At 42.0% G+C, this 16206-nt stretch overlaps 1 protein-coding gene across 1 annotated transcript in view; it reads right to left on the bottom strand.

Moving 5' to 3' along the window:
* Positions 1-3815, bottom strand: part of LOC138789624 (potassium voltage-gated channel subfamily KQT member 1-like) — a 133427-nt gene extending 129612 nt beyond the window's left edge. The window contains exon 1 of the mRNA XM_069968360.1: positions 3572-3815. The gene's annotated coding sequence lies outside the window, so the exon portion shown is untranslated. The remainder of the gene's footprint in view (positions 1-3571) is intronic.
* Between the last annotated feature and the right edge of the window lie 12391 nt (positions 3816-16206).

The following is a 16206-nucleotide window of genomic DNA, read 5'->3' as shown; positions in this document are numbered from 1 at the left end:
ACCCCCAGGTACAGACTGTATGGGACACATTACAGTCTATAGGCCAATGCACCCGACCGTGAATTGGCCTGGAGCTCAGGCCGCAAAAATTGGGACTGGCACTTATAAGGTCTACTTTCTGTCCCGGACTCCAGTCCAATGCACAGATTGTGGCATTCACGTTTGGGGCATTGGCCTATAGACTGTAATATATCCTATCCATTCTGTACCTGCTGGACCGCAGTTGTGAACCACAGAGTACATTTAATGTGTAGGATCGGAGTGGACAATCCTTCAAGCAGTAATTTTTTTTGTCTGCTCAAATCCCTGGCAGAAGTGTGAACCTAGTCATAAAAGTGGGCCAGAAAACAACTCTGGGCACCACAGGGGTAGCAAAAAAGCCATCCATCAGAGGGATAAAATTCTACAAGAGGATTCTGGCAGTGGCTTACCTGTCCTTCATTCATTTACAGCACACGGTGGCTCAGCCAAGTGTTCATGGTATTGGGGAGGTAGTAAGACAAAGAGTACCTGCTGGAGGAACAGCTATCTTAAGGCTCAGGAAGGAATTGTTTTACGTAAGAAACTGAACATAAGAACAAGAGGATGCAATTAGAGGTTGGATCAGGAGAAACATGAGAAACAAAAAAAACATCAAGGGGTTCTAGGTTTACATCTGAACAATGCCAATACCAGGGGTTCTCCTTAAGAGCAAACCTACAGGTGAGTCTATATGGATAAACCTTTTCCACAGCCTAAGGGCACAATGGGGGGGGGGGGGGGAAACCTCACTGAGCAGTAGCCCCTTCCTCCATCCTGGAATCCATGTTGTATAAATAAGACAATTACTTTACAGCTAATAAGAAATGACGGACCCTTCTGTACACACATCATTGTCGCCAGATCTTTAATGGACAGATTTGTTTGCCTTCCATATTTATTTTCAGTAGGAGAAAGAAAACAAAGACAATGCGCATGTGTTCAGCCCCCCCATCCCCCACCGTCATCTAACACCAGATTCCTAAATGGAAGAACTTCCAGATGTACAGACATATAGAACAGTGCTCAGAATTCCCACCATTTCTTTATATACACAACAAAGAAGGAATTATAAGTAAAGAATAGAGATGCGCGATCCTGCCGAGGTTCGGGTTTGAATGAACCTGAACTCTCGGCGTCTGATTCCCTCTGTCTGCCCGCTCCGTGAAGAGGGTGGATAAAGCCGGAGGACCGCCTGGAAAACTGGGATACAGTCTATGGCTATCAGACGCCGAGAGTTCAGGTTCATACGAACCCAAACCTTGGCAGGTTCGCTCATCTCTAGTGAAGAAGTATTACTACAAAGTGCAGAATACTTCAATGGGTCCTCAGGTGCTCCCCACCCTAGCATGGCTTCAGCGGGTTACTGGCCTTAAGGCCCTATTCCACCAACAGATCTGACGACAGATTATCTGCCAAAGATTTGAAGCCAAACCCAGGAATAGACTATAAACAAAGAACAGGTCATAAAGGAAAGACTGGATTTCTCCTCTTTTCAAATCCATTCCTGGGTTTGGCTTCAAATCTTTGGCAGATAATCTGTCGTCAGATCTGTTGGTGGAATAGGGCCTTTAGCAATATACACTGCAATAAGCTCAGCTATATAGAAAATAAGGCATCATCACACATGGTAAACTGCCATTCTATTTACACAGGGGCACTTGGGACCCCATTCTTGTGATCCCACCAGTTGGCCCCCACCAGTCACACATAGATCATCTATACTAGTTGTAATCTTGGAATAACTTATTTAAAGGGGTTATCTAGTGCTACAAAATGTTTAACATATTGCTGCCATATTAGTAAACATAACAAACATTATACTGTATGCTTACCTCTCCATGCTCCCCTGGTGTCACGATGCAGTTTCTGCTGTCTGCAGCTGCTGCTACTTTTGGGACAAAGTCATCTGGCCGCAACGCTGTACCATCTCATCAGCGATTGGCTGAGCGGGCTGTCACTCCTGAGATGAGCTTGTCGCAGAAATAATGGATGCTACAGACAGCGGCGTACACTGGTGACTGTATCAGGATATCGGGGGAGTGCTGAGAGGTAAGCATATTATGTTTGTTATGTTAAATAATATGGCAGTAACATGTTCAAAATTTTGGAGCGTTGGATAACCCCTTTAATATAGTCTTTAATGTGAGAAGTACAAATCTCTGTAGGGGCTATAGAATATTTGTTGCACAAACTTCTGGCACTATTCCATACATGTGAAAATCCAGGCACGTGCTACAGAATGAACCGCACCGAGATGTAAAGCACAGAAAATATTGTAATGTAGCTATGCAACTCCATTGCAGCCACCTCTGACATACCTAGGAAAGCGAAGGCTTGGTTCACACTGCATCCAAAAATATCTTACACCTGGAAGCAGGCAGAATGTTATGCCTACATATATACGATGCTGTACCTGGGGCAGACCCATCGACATTAACAGCCTACTAGTGACTATATTTCGTCTATTTTCCAACAATATACTTTGGGCTCAGAAGTGTCGTCTGCATATATTTAAGGGAGTCAAATCACAGCCTTGGAGAAATGTTGGCTACATATAGTCCATTAACCTGTGAGTAAGGGCCCTATTCCACCGGACGATTATTGTTCAGATTATCGTTAAATCGTTCGAATCTAAACGATAATCGTTCGGTTGAAATGCAGTTAACGATTAACGACCGAACGAGAAATCGTTGATCGCTTTATAAGACCTGGACCTATTTTTATCGTTGCTCGCAAAACGTTGGCAAATCGTTCACATTGAATAAGATGTCGTTCGGTCGTTTGCAATAGATACGAACGCAATAGCGAATAAATAGCAAAGAACAAACGATCGTACTTACGATCATAAGTAGCGATTATCGTTCCATGGAAATGAGTGAACGTTTTCAGGTCTTTCGCAATAGCGGTCGTTTGAGATTGTTAATGATTATGCGAACGATAATCGTCCGGTGGAATAGGGCCCTAAGGTTGTGCTACAAATGGATGTATACTTCCTACATACTGCCTGAACATAGTGTGAACACAGCCTTACTCTGATAATCCTAGGACAGCTACAGCTCTGTTCGCTTGAATCTCCAAGCCTATATTAGAGCTATACATCAGAAGGATCTCCTGACATATATACGTCTTATGGAAAGCTGTGACATATCCCACTGTATAGCCATACAGTGCACTGCATTGCAAAGGTATACCATGCAGTATATATTTTTCCAGTATAGTTTTGTATGAAATAGCATATGGTCTACTATGGTACATTTTTCCCTCCCGCAAACAAAAGTAGACTATACTGGTCTGATGGAGGACTAAAATCGCTCTTAAATATATTTGTATACACTCCCAAAAATTATGTAAACAGAGACAAACCCGGCACAACTACGTAAGACACATTGATCACTGCTACATAGTAAACACACCGACTGTAGAGCCACATAGAGAAATACTACTATACATGCCTGGCTCTACCTTGTAATTATCCATAGAGAGAAGAGCACAGTCTGTTGTAAAACTTGCTGAAGGTCTATGAAGTGTTACAGCCTGAGCTGGCTCCTACCTGCCTCCCCAACATTGCTGCAGATGTTGCTTGCAGATCCCAGTGTAGTAAAGAGGAAAGAGATCTAGGAAGTGCTAAGGTTTCCTCTAGGATCTCACGCCTGCCGCTTGTAAACTTTCTGATACAAGTCCCTCAGAGCTTCACTTCCTCCTTGTTTTCAATGCTAAAAAAAAAAAATTAGAAAAGAATCATCTTCCTCAAAATGGAATTTCAGGCAGCATTCTTACACGCTGGGCTCACAAGTCTGGTGTGCAAGCACTGATACAGGAAACATGTCCATTAACAGGACAGAGGGCTCACACTGCTGGCAGCCATTAAAGTTATTGTAACCTGAGACTTCTTGTTAAAAAACCTCCCCAACTTCTTGTCTTCACTGCATTGTTAACCCCTAATCCCCCGCCTTGTATTTAAAGACCAGGAGCCCAGCATTGTTCAAGGTTTACTGCCATTCTGATGACTTGTGCAGGTTTTTTTAGGATTGTTGCTGCAAATTAATAATATTAACTTCATTTAATTAATAAAAAAAAAAAAAAACAAGTATCCACATATTTACTTTTCACATTTTTTTACTTTCACATTTTTAATTTACAAATACACGTCTACCGCTTTGTCAAAAAGCAGGTTTGCTCATGTACACTTTTTAAAGGGTATACACACTTCAAAGATAGGGTCCTATTACACAGCCCGATGTTTCCTGTAAGCGATCACTGATCTGATAGATAATCACTCGCTTACTGAGCCTGTTTATAGAATCCCTTTAAAGGAGAACTATCAGCAGGTTAGACGAATCTAACCTGCTGATAGCCCCCTATAGAGCCAGGGATGCTGAGGAGGAAGGTATGTGTCCTACCTTCCTCCTCTGTGCTGTTCCTGTGCTGTAAGCCGGGGTAAAGTCCGCTTCGAAACACTCTTAGGAGCACTGCCTCATCATCCGGCCCGCTCCCTCCATGGATTATCATTAGAAGGGGCAGGCCGGATGACACAGCAGCGCTCCTAAGGGTCTTCCAGAGCGGACTTTACCCCGACTATAGGCGCAGGACCAGCTCAGAGAAGGAAGACTCCTCCTCAGCATCCCCGGCACTATAGGGGGCTATAAGCAGGTTAGATTCATCTAATCTGCTGATAGTTCCCCTTTATGCTGCATTTACACAGAGCGATAATTCGCCCGATCGTACGATTAACGATACCGAAAGAACAATGTTTTCTTTAGAACAATCAGCGTTTAGACGGAACGATATATCGTATGGAAAAATCGTTTTGCGATCGCTTAAGCCTATCTCGCACATAGGTAAAATCGGTGAACGACTGTTTACACAATTTTTTTGCGAACAACGATTTAAGAACATGTTGTAAGATCAAAATGAAGGATTTCTCGCTCGTCGCTTGATCGTTCGCTGCGTTTACACGTACGATTATCGTTCGAATTCGATCGCTATCGTGCAAATCTGCACGATAATCGTTCCGTGTAAACGCAGCATTAATCTGACTTGTATGTCAAAGGTCTGAGGCTGAGCTTCACATTTCTACTACAGAAGATTTAAGTGACAAATAAGTGACGTACCCCTTAGGTCCTATTAGATAGCCCAATGCTCAATGAGCGCGTTCATTTACAAAGCCTTTATGTGAGAAACGGTAAGGACCACATGAACAATTACTGTATTGTTCGTGAAGCTCTTTTCTACAGTCACATGTTGGCTAGACGAGGAAATGTGTGGGTGACAACCATGGAATTTTTCACACGTCAAATGACCTGATTAGCTCATTTGCTCATTCACTGGCTGATTGCTGGGCCTATTATACTGGCCCATATCAGATTATTCTGCCAATATTTGCATTGCATAAAAGGGCCCTTATTTCTATGGAAAATGTATTTCCATGGCAGATTTTTATCCATCCCAGCAATGGGCCTGACATTTCTTTTGTAACGCCTAAGTAATATTAGAAGGAATTCAAGCTTCTACCTGGAATAAGCTTCTCATCAAGTTCAATGGGATTTTCATGAATCTGTTTTGTTGCTGATTCTTCTGCCGTATATCTGACCTAAATTTGGTGGGGAATCTGTACCAAACCATGCAAATTTTGTACTGGATTTTTAGCTTTGGGAGGAAAAAACTTTACTAACCTACCCCCTGCTCATAAGGTATGCTTCTCTGCTCCACCCCCAGGACTTTATACTCTAAACTCATAACCATCGCATGTTAGTATAGTGTTTTTCGTTTATATACTTTGACTGGAAAAAAAAGGCTTAAAAATGCTGCATTAGCTGGGAGTCAGTAGGAAACATGAAACACCATACCCACATAGTGTTTTTTATTTTTTTGGTTTTTTTTTCACATTTCATTTTAGCATTTTTTGGGTTAACATCACTTCTTTTTAATTGGAATATGGGCACATTATGCTCCAATTAGCCACAGCAGACAATGAAAAGTACGGCTAGAGCTGTACTTTAAATTTTCAGCAGAGTCTATAGACTGTAAGTTTTCTGTGCAGCCGCATGGAATCCTGACCGGAGTGTATACAGTGTTTAATTTTTTTCTCATTTTGGGATGATATTTTGGGATTTCAGAACCAATTACAAGTTTTTTATGAAGTACAATTAATATGGTTTGTTGAGGGACCATTGTACTCAGATGTGCCTGGCATCTATACTTGAGGGGCGTGACAGGTTCGCCCCTATGGATATATGATAACAATCTTAGATGGAAATACCCTTCGCCTTATATAGCCAGTAATACGAATATTCACATGATCTTTTAGACATAAATCTCTTTTAGGTAAAATGTTACTTGACGGGTATGTCCACCTTTTACCACAATTTTCCAGTTTTTGCATAGTACACAAAAATGTGAGTAACTTAATACATGCATACTTAACATGCCGGGAAAAACTCTGTCCCTACCCTAGAGACACCTATAGGACAACACTGTAATAGTGTCATATAGTCCTGAGGTAAATGGTGAGGTACAGTGCCATGTGCCATGTAATGCCTACTTAGTGCCATGCGGCACCAACTTACTTGATAAAGTACAGGCAGTGTTATTCAAGTACAAATACATAGACCAAAGTATAATTTCCAGGGCCAGGATCATATATTGTATATATAAAGCCAAACAGTTCTATAGCAGTATACTATTGTAACTGTCCCACACAGCACCAAGTAGTCCCCAAGACGCCATATATAGTTATACATAAACCTAAATTATGGCCTACATAGTACCACAAACAGCCTGTATCAAGCATGACAAACCTTTTCCAGTGAGACTGTTCCCTAGAGGGTGCCATATTGTACCTATTGGGTCTAGTGTGCCACAGCTCCTTATCATCGCAGTTACCACCTACCTCACCCTTTTGTCCTGGTATGGATCAACTTCTCTTCCCCGTGCAGACAGTGATGCTGTCCTCTGCTTGCTATAGCAGGTGTAGCTGTAAGATCTTACCAATTCTAGTTTTGTTATAGAAAAGGTTTTTGAAACTAGATATTTTTATAGCTATTTCTAAGATGTGAAACACTCAGAACAATACTTAAAATCTGGGCCTGTTATGTATTAGTCATGAGTTACAGCATGTGTTATATTCAGAAGTAACCCTATCCTTGTATTGCACCTAACCACTTCTGGGTGGACGAGTACCTGTGCACACAGCCATACAAAGCATGTGGAACTAGTAAGGTGCAATATAAGGATATAGTTATCTGAGCTTTCTCTACATAGAGCTAATACACAGCACAAGCCTGATGAAGGGCCTTATCGGAAATGGTAAAAACATATACTGAGACGGAGCACAGCTATATTCTATGCGACATCATAGCTCCAGAGCACGCATTGTAATGACACTCTGTAATGCGCAGTAGACAATGAAAAAAGTGGGCGCCACCTAATTGTATGCAAATGGAGTACTATACAACTCACAAATGCACAGTACAGAGTGTCACCATTCAATGAGTGCTCGGAAACAGCCAACAATCCACTGACGGCTTTCTCTGTGAGCGTGCAGGGAACTCCTGTGTTTAGTCTTTTTTTTTTTTTTTCTTTAAACCAGTGCCAGACCGAAAAGCTGCCTTCAGGAGACTGGACTTGGATACAAATATAGTTTTGTTTTCAAGCATGATAACTAAAAATAATAATAATGAATGTAAATTGTAAACTTGCTTTATTTCACATTATGTTGATTTAGATTTTAAAGGGGTTATCCAGCGCTACAAAAACATGGCCACTTTTCCCCCTACTGTTGTCTCCAGTTCAGATGTGGTTTGCAATTAAGCTCAATTTACTTCAATGGAACTGAGTTTCAAAACCCCACCCAATCTGGAGACAACAGTAGGGGGAAAGTGGCCATGTTTTTGTATTGCTGAATAACCCCTTTAAGAGTTACGACACTAAGTTTTTGACTGTAATATGAAAAAAAAAAAAAAAAGTTCAAGGGAAATGAATACTGTTTCAAGGCCCTGTATCTCTACTTATACGTGGCCTATTGTTGGGCCCCTCCAGCCTCCAGTGCAGCTGCAACCACTGCACTTACTATATAGTCAATGCTATTGTATCCCATGATACAGGAATCTAGTAATTTGTAAAATAATGTCAGGACTAGGGATGAGCGAACTTTTGAAAAGTTCGGTTCAATCCCCCGAACGTTCCTGAAGTTCGGGTTTTGACGAACCGAACCAAAAACGAACCTTGCAATAACGGCTGAATAATTGCAGCTACAATAGTGGGAGTGTGATAGGGTATAGTTTTGTGTAGTTGCAGTTGCTATTACAATGAAAAAAGTGGAAAAAATTAAAAAGTGCAAAAATAGTGAAAAAAAAAATAGCCGGCAAATCGGCAATAATGCCGAGCCGACTCCTTAAATGGTTAATATATTTAATTAATAGAACATATTTTGTAATAAAGTCACTTTCGTTGTTCAATAATTTAATTAAAACGATTCCATCATTGTGCAATTAAATATACTGTTAAAATAAATATATATATAAATAAATGTATATTTATATATATATATTTATTTTTTTACAGTATATTTAATTGCACAAGTATGGATTCGTTTAAATGAAATTATTGAACAACAAAATTAATTTTATTACAACGAAAATGTGTTTTATTAATTAAATATTAATTATTAGAGGAAGCTCTATTAAGCCGTTAATTCATATACCTGGTAATAGAGCAAACTGTAATAATCAATACTTTAATTAAAACATCAAATGTTTCTTCTAATTATGTTATCAAAATAGCATTATTAAAAGAAAAATTTTGAATCATATGTGCGCTCAGCTGATCAGCTGATCGGCTGAGCACATATATAATTAGCGGGTCCGCAGCACAGTGACTTCATTGTGCTGCGGACCAGCGAAGAGGACACATGGGGACATCGGATGGTGAGTATAAAGCTCTCCCCACCCCCTCCCCAGCACTGCACCCATCCCAGCAAGGAAGGGGGGTCAATTAACCCCTTCCTTGCTGGGATGGGTGCAGTCTGACATCAGTCTGGCCCCCAAGGGGTTAAGGGGGATGCAGTGCATCCTCCCTTAACCCCTTGGGGGCCAGACTGTAAGCAGCGATCTGTAAAGATGCTGCATACTGTAAGGTGCATAACACCACTCACAATGATGGGTGTTGTGCTCCTGTTTGTGTGTTTTTTGTGTGTTTCTCCCTTTTTGTTTTTCAGATATCGGTATCCTGTGGATTACATCGGATTCGATGGACTACGTCGATGACCAGCGGTTGTTTGGATTTTTTTTTTTTTAAATAAAATGGTAAATGAGGGGTGTGGGGGTGTTTTTATTTGAATAAAAAAAAAATTCACTTGTGTCTAGTCTTTATTTCTTTACTTTATAGACTTAGTAGTGGAAGCCGTCTAATAGATATAGGTATAAAATGGCTAACTTTAACCCCCCATTATTACCCCAGTACCCAATGCCACCAGGGGTACTGGGAAGAGCCGGGTGCCAGTGGTCCCGGAGCGTCAAAATTGGCGCTCCTGGACTGGGGCGGCAGCAGGCTGGTAATATTTAGGCTGGGGAGGGCCTAAACCAATGGCTCTTCCCACCTTGGTGTTACCAGGCTGCTGTCTCTTGGTTTTTAACCTGGCTGGTTATGAAAATAGGGGGAACCCTACATGTTTTTTATTCAATTATTTATTTATTTAAAAAAACAAAAAACAGTAGGGTTCCCCCTATTTTTATAACCAGCCGGGTTAAAAACCAAGCGACAGAAGCCTGGTAACACCAGGGTGGGAAGAGCCATTGGTTTAGGCCCTCCCCAGCCTAAATAATTACCAGCCTGCTGCCGCCCCAGTCCAGGAGCGCCAATTTTGACGCTCCAGGACCACTGGCACCCGGCTCTTCCCAGTACCCCTGGTGTTGTGCACCTTACAGTATGCAGCATCTTTACAGATCGCTGCTTACAGTCTGGCCCCCAAGGGGTTAAGGGATGATGCACTGCATCCCCCTTAACCCCTTGGGGGCCAGACTGATGTCAGACTGCACCCATCCCAGCAAGGAAGGGGTTAAGTGACCCCCCTTCTTTGCTGGGATGGGTGCAGTGCTGGGGAGGGGATGGGGAGAGCTTTATACTCACCATCCGATGTCCCCATGTGTCCTCTTCGCTGGTCCGCAGCACAATGAAGTCACTGTGCTGCGGACCCGCTAATTATATGTGCGCTCAGCCGATCAGCTGAGCGCACATATGATTCAAAATGTTTCTTTTAATAATGCTATTGTGATAACATAATTAGAAGAAACATTTGATGTTTTAATTAATATAAAGTGATGATTAGTACAGAATGCTCTATTGCCGGCAATATGAATTAACGGCTTAATAGAGCTTCCTGAATTAATTAATATTAAATTAATAAAACACATTTTCGTTGTAATAAAATTAATTTCGTTGTTCAATAATTTAATTTAAACGAATCCATACTTGTCAATTAAATATACTGTAAAAAAAAAAAAAAAATATATATATATATATATATATATATATAAATAATATATAAATATACATTTATTTATATATATATATATATATATATATATATATATATATATATATTTTAACAGTATATTTAATTGCACAATGATGAAATCGTTTTAATTAAATTATTGAACAACAAAAGTGACTTTATTACAACGAAAATATGTTCTATTAATTAAATATATTAACCATTAGAGGCATCGGCATTACTGCATAGGATCGCTAACCCCGTAATGCCGATTCCTCTAATACTGTTTCCCTGCTTTCCCAGATGCATTCCAGAGGTGTTTGCATCACTTTTTAAAGATGTCTTTGATTTTTTTTGTTATTGTTATTTTAACCAGATTCGTTACGAACTTTCTCAAAGTTTGGTTCGGTGACGAACCGAACTTTTTGCAAAGTTCGTAACGAATCTGGTTCGTTATGGTTCGGTTCGCTCATCCCTAGTCAGGACATAGACATCACAAGCAGACAGATATTTTGTTCCCTCTCTCTGTGACGTCTACCACCCTGTCTGTGATTGTGATTATGCCCTTCGCCTGACACCTGCCAGTATGGTCTGCGCTGTCATTAAGCACACATTGCTGCATTTGGCAAGAATTCCAAAGCGCCTATGTCACTGTACTGACCAGACCTGTCAGAACACAGTCATGCCTGCTGACACTATATGGTGTTAAATAATGCACTAGTAGCATAGTACTTGGCAGACTATAGGCATCAAATAAATATGAATGAATGGTGACTCACAGGTGAGAGGTGCTATGCAGACTAATCACTTTTTAGTTACATTGCCTCAGTATCCTGTGTATAGTATAAATGCAGTGTAGAGTGGGAGAGCCACGCAAATAGTTCAAGAACTGAAGTGTCCAGCTTCCAATGTTGCCTCTGAGCTCTCCCTGACAGTGAAGTTCCTAACCTGTAAAAGCAAGCTAAAGGAGAACATTTTGCCTTCAACGCCCCTGAACCTGTTATCTAAGGAGCCATCCACACGTCCACAAAATACTGTTTGTGCATGGACAGTATTCTGCGGACCAGACCTCGGAGCTCCCAGTATCATCATTCATTATGATGCTGGGAGCTCCGTCCCTAATCTATAGGCATTAATATGGAGTTGATTATCAACTTTCTCCTATTCATCACTTGTCTAAACTGCACCTGTGCAGTAGTGACACAGGTGCACTATAGACAAGCGATGAATAAAAATCCTGCCCAGAGACATTTCTAATGATGAGGGTACAGAGGAAGAAAGGAGAGGCATCACAGACCTAGGGCACAGATCCTCTACACCAGTTTGACTCGCCTGCTACAGTTTAAAAGATAATTTGTTTCTCTAACCAAGGCACCAGGCACATTTTAAAAGACACGACCGGTAAGGATTTACTCTCATCAAACAGATGGTACAAGCAGTTTGGTGGGGTGGGGTGGGTTGGTAGATTCAGAGTCGCTTTAAGGTCAGAGCCCTGTGCAGCCGGTGAAATTCTTCCTCATCAGAATCCCTCGGCCATGCCTTTATAGACTTTTCTTTGTGCACTGGGGAACATTTATGCAGAGACAGAGATGGGCCTTCCCCAAACTGTTCCCACAACGTTTGAAGTATACTATTGTACAAAACATCTCGGTATGTTGAAGAATTAGGATTAAAAAGGTAGAGTGTTGATGTCACTCTACAAAAGATGCTGCCATTTCTCTGGTGTTGAATGCTTTACCCCACTGTGCTTAGTAATGTAAGGCTTGCATGCAGCTGCTCAGCCATGGAAATCCATGCCATGAAGCTCCCAGTGGGGTAGTTTTTGTGCTCATTTTTTATTGTGAGATGAGGCTTGGTCTCTGCAGCTACTGAGCCAGCAGAGGGTTGAAGCGCACTCCAGTATTATTCACTTTGTGGCTGAGTTGCTGTGATTCCTAAAAGCTTTTCAACAATACATCTTCCAGCTGGTGGAACATCTAAACTGCCTTGTTCTAGCAGTGGCATCCTATGGGTATGTGCACACTGAGGAAAAGGCGAGGAATTCAGCTTGAAATTCCTCCCGTAAAAAATGTACAGAGCAAAGTCCCATTGTGTTCAATGGGTTTTCTGCTCTGTTGTTCACACTGCAGAATTTCCAAGCAGAATTTTCTGCTGTAGATCTGCTAGAGGAATCCTATAGAAGTCAATGGGGGGCTTAAATTCTGCTTCAATTCTGCCTGAAAACTTTCAGCTACAATTCCTCGAGAATTGCTCAGTGTGCACATAGCCTAATATAGCACTCTGCTGGAATTCACTGAACCCTTTAGAACAACCCATTCTATTACAAATGTTTGTAAAGGCATGCTACATGATGTCAAACGATGTCACTTAAACAAACAGTATATATAGAGAGAGATATGAGTATCTACATTATTAGCGAAACACTTGACGACTTTTAGCCTTGGCTCTGGGTGCATAGAAAAGCTGGATGCAGTACTAGGAAACTTCTCCCAGGACTGCATCCAGCTTTTCCAGGCACCCGGAGCGGACGCAAAGGCAACCGACAGACAAGACGATGGCTGAGTGTTGTGAAACGCTTTGCTTTGCTACTACTGTAGATTTGCTCATCTGTAAGTATATATATTTTTAAAACCACATAAACTGTTCCATCAAATGAAAAATACAAAGACTTTCTTTTATTGTAAAGTGATTGTGACTGGTAAAGATGTGGTGGATAAGTTGTTTTTCTTTCTTTCTAGTAATTCTATAGAATGAGCTCAGCATCCCAAGTGCCTAAAGTGTGAGGAACATGTCTGGTAGGCGATTATGTTAGCGAGAAACCCTAGAAGAGACTGTTAGGTAATAATAGATGTGCTATGAATTCTGGAGAAGCTGCTGTATGGTCATTGTTGGCATGCTGTTGTACCTCTTTAAATATTAAAAACACATGTCCTGCCTTTCATCTCTACACAAATTACACTGGGTAATGTTTCTTGTGAATGCATTCTACATGCCGCATGCAGCTTCCTGTACCTGTCACTCTAGAAGTATGATACAGAGATAAGAGACGCAACTATCCCCCCAATAAGAAAAGTTTAAAAGCTAATCTATGGTCGGCACACGACATAGGAAAACTTTTGTTATAAACCGTTTTATAATGTCGTCATTCCATTATTTCCCATGTACAACCTTTGTGGGACACTTTCTGTCCATGAAAAACACAGAATGAGTTCATTAATAAATTTGAAGCAATGCAGCAGTATAGTCGGACACACTTCACGGCTGCTATTTTTTTTTTTGTGATTGTTCCACCCAAGATAAAAAAATTCTTAGAAGCCTCGAACATCACGTGTATATATATATATATATATATATATATATATCAGGGCAGTTTCTAGGTAATTTGAACTACAGGGCGAATCTTGCTGAAAGCGCCCCCCCCCCCCCCCCCCAAAGTGATATGTGGAGGGGGGTGCGGGTGTTACTAGGGGGAAGCAGTGTGTGTATCATGGCATACAGCAGTGTTATTCAACCCTTTTCTACGTGGGGCAAAAAAAACTCATTCAGTGACTCACAGGTGACGTCTTCTTTGTTCCCTTTTCCTCCCCTTCTGGCCCGGACCACCATGATGATCTTTTGTGAACCTGCCGGACAAACATTTTTAGGCTCCGCACTTTTATAATTTCCACTTTTTTGTGTCATGTGCAGTAAAGTGAGTAGGTATGTGGGTTGCCCCCTGTATGTAGCATCCCCTGCTGTGCCCCCATATAGTAATAATGCCACCTGTGCTGTCCCCATAGTAATAAATCGCCGTGCTGCATCCAAATTAGTAATAATCCCCCCCCCCCCCCGTGCTGTCCCCATAGTAATAATCCCCCAATGCTGTCCTGATATTAATAATCCCCCAATGCTGTCCTGATATTAATAATCCCCCCAATGCTGTCCTCATATTAATAATCCCCCCCAATGCTGTCCTCATATTAATAATCCCCCCCAATGCTGTCCTCATATTAATAATCCCCCCAATGCTGTCCTCATATTAATAATCCCCCTGTGCTGTCCTCATATTAATAATCCCCCCAATGCTGTCCTCATATTAATAATCCCCCCCAATGCTGTCCTCATATTAATAATCCCCCCAATGCTGTCCTCATATTAATAATCCCCCTGTGCTGTCCTCATATTAATAATCCCCCCCAATGCTGTCCTCATATTAATAATCCCCCCATGCTGTCCTGATATTAATAATCCCCCTGTGCTGTCCTGATATTAATAATCCCCCTGTGCTGTCCTGATATTAATAATCCCCCTGTGCTGTCCTGATATTAATAATCCCCCCATGCTGTCCTGATATTAATAATCCCCCCCATGCTGTCCTGATATTAATAATCCCCCTGTGCTGTCCTGGTATTAATAATTCCCCCCATGCTGTCCTGATATTAATAATCCCCCCCCCATGCTGTCCTGATATTAATAATCCCCCCCCTGTGCTCTGCCCCCCATAGTAAAAAATCCCCCCATGCTGTCCTCATATAAATAATCTCCCCCTGTGCTCTGCACCCCACCCCCCAAAACACACACACACACACACACACACACAAAAACAACATTATACTCACCTCAGTAGATAGAGCGGGTCCCTGTCTGTTCTTCTCCTCCGGCCTGCGAGGAGCAAGCAGGCCGCCGCCGCCGCCCCTGCACACATCTTCTCCCTCCAGCACAGTCAGATGACGTCATATGCTGGAGGGAGATGATGTGTGAGGGGGCGGCAGCAGCCAGCTGGGTAATGAGCGCTCGGCTCGGTCAAGTGCCAACCGGGGGGCGGAGCTGTGGTCCGGCGGGCGGTACAGGGGTCTGAGCAGGTGATGGGGAGGTCAGGCCAGGACCCAGAGGAGGGGGCGGCAGCAGCAGCCAGCTGGGTGATGAGCGTTCGGCTCGGCCAAGCGCTGTTCGGGGGGGCGGATCTGCAGTCCAGCGGGCGGTACAGGGGCCGGAGCAGGTGATGGGGCGGGCGGGCTGACGGCCGGGAGTACACGCCGCTAAGTGAGGTCCTGGGGGTGCCACCAGCGCCCCCAACCTCTCGGCGCCCCGTGCGGTCGCCCGGCCCGCCCACCCCTAGAAACGGCCATGATATATATATATATATATATATATATATATATATATATATATATATATAAAAAAAGTCCATGCTCCCTGAGGCTATGGTCACACATAGTATTTCCATCAGTCTTTTTTCAACCAATACCAGGAGTGGATTAAAAACACAGAAAGGATCTGTTCACACAATGTTGAAATTGAGTGGATGGCCGTCATTTAATGGCAAATATTTGCTGTTATTTTAGAACAACGGCTGTTGTATTGAAATAATGGCAGTTATTTACTGTTATATGGCGGACATCCACTCAATTTCAACATTGTGTGAACAGATCCTTTCTGTGTTTTTAATCCACTCCTGGTTTTGGTTGCAATACTGCCTGAAATATACGTAGTGTGAACCCAGCCTGCAAGTGTATTTGAGGGGACTGTATGTTAGAAAACCCCACAAAGCACCCCATTTCAGAAACTGCAACCCCCAATCTCTGCAAAAGCACATCCAGAAAGTTTTTGAACCCTTTAGGGGTGTCACAGAAATAAAAGCTAAGTGTGTAATAAATTTGAAAATTTTTATTTTCTGTACAGAGAATTTATTGTAATTTATTCTTTACACTAAAATG

Source organism: Dendropsophus ebraccatus, chromosome 4 (genome assembly GCF_027789765.1).
Source record: "Dendropsophus ebraccatus isolate aDenEbr1 chromosome 4, aDenEbr1.pat, whole genome shotgun sequence".
In the NCBI taxonomy this organism is placed as follows: domain Eukaryota; kingdom Metazoa; phylum Chordata; class Amphibia; order Anura; family Hylidae; genus Dendropsophus; species Dendropsophus ebraccatus.
Note: the sequence above shows the minus strand (reverse complement) of the source record. Positions and strands in the feature narration are given on the sequence as shown.